Here is a 951-nt window from a genome sequence, read left to right on the forward strand (position 1 = left end):
CCGTCCCGGCCCGGGCCCCGCCCGTCCGCTTCCCCGTCGCCCTTCCCGGCCGCGTGTGGGCCAAAAAAAAGGGGAGGCGTGCGGGGGCGGCCGCGGGGGCGCTTCCCCGTCCGGTCCCCGAGTGGAAACGAGGGGAGCGGGCGGTGCCCCCCGGCTCAGCCGCGGTACGCCTGCCCGCTGGGCGCGTGCTCGCGGAAGGGCAGCTCGGCGGTGCGAAGCGGCGGCGGTCCCGGGAGTGCGGCCGCGGGTGGCGGAGGGGTTTTGCCGAGCGGCAGACCTCGGGCGCTCCGCGATGCCGGCTCGGGTCTCGGCGGCGTCCCGCCTCCGGCGCCGGTGGCGGAGCGCGGCCCGCCGGGCGTTCGCCTTCCGGCGGGCAAGCGGTCCCGCGCCAGGGGTTGCGCCGGCGGAACGGTCCCGCCGCCGCGTGGCGTTTCGGGCGACGTTCAGGGGCCGCTGGCGGGAGAGCCGGCCCCCGCGTTTTGGCGCGGCGGCGTTCCGCGAGTCGGCGGAGCGGTGAAAAGGAGAAGCCAGGGAGTGAGCCGGGAGCGGCGGGGGCCGGCGGTCGCGCCCCCGGCCCGCGAACGCGTAGTCGTCCCGTGATCGAGAGGCCGGGCGGGCCACCGTGCCCCCCGCGGTCCGGCGCGTTGCCGCACAAGCCCCTCCGCGCGGAGGTCGGGCCGAGCCCGGGCGCCTGGGCCGCCTCCGAAGGACGGCACGCGAGGCGGCGTCTCCCCTCGCGGGGGGAGGCGGTCGGGGGCGCGGGCCCCTCCGCCTTTCTTTGGCCGACCTTCGGAGCGTTGCGCGGGGTTTCTCTTTTTTGCCCCGCGCTTTCTCCTCCTCCTCCTCCGTTTGTGTGTGCTCGTACGGTCGAAGCGGGGCGCGCGGGGGCGCGCGCGTCCCTGCAGAAACAGAAAAGGGGCCGCTTCACGCGAGCGGTCCCGAAAGCCAGAC

Source organism: Sturnus vulgaris, unplaced genomic scaffold (assembly GCF_052056855.1).
Source record: "Sturnus vulgaris isolate bStuVul1 unplaced genomic scaffold, bStuVul1.hap1 Scaffold_156, whole genome shotgun sequence".
NCBI lineage: Eukaryota > Metazoa > Chordata > Aves > Passeriformes > Sturnidae > Sturnus > Sturnus vulgaris.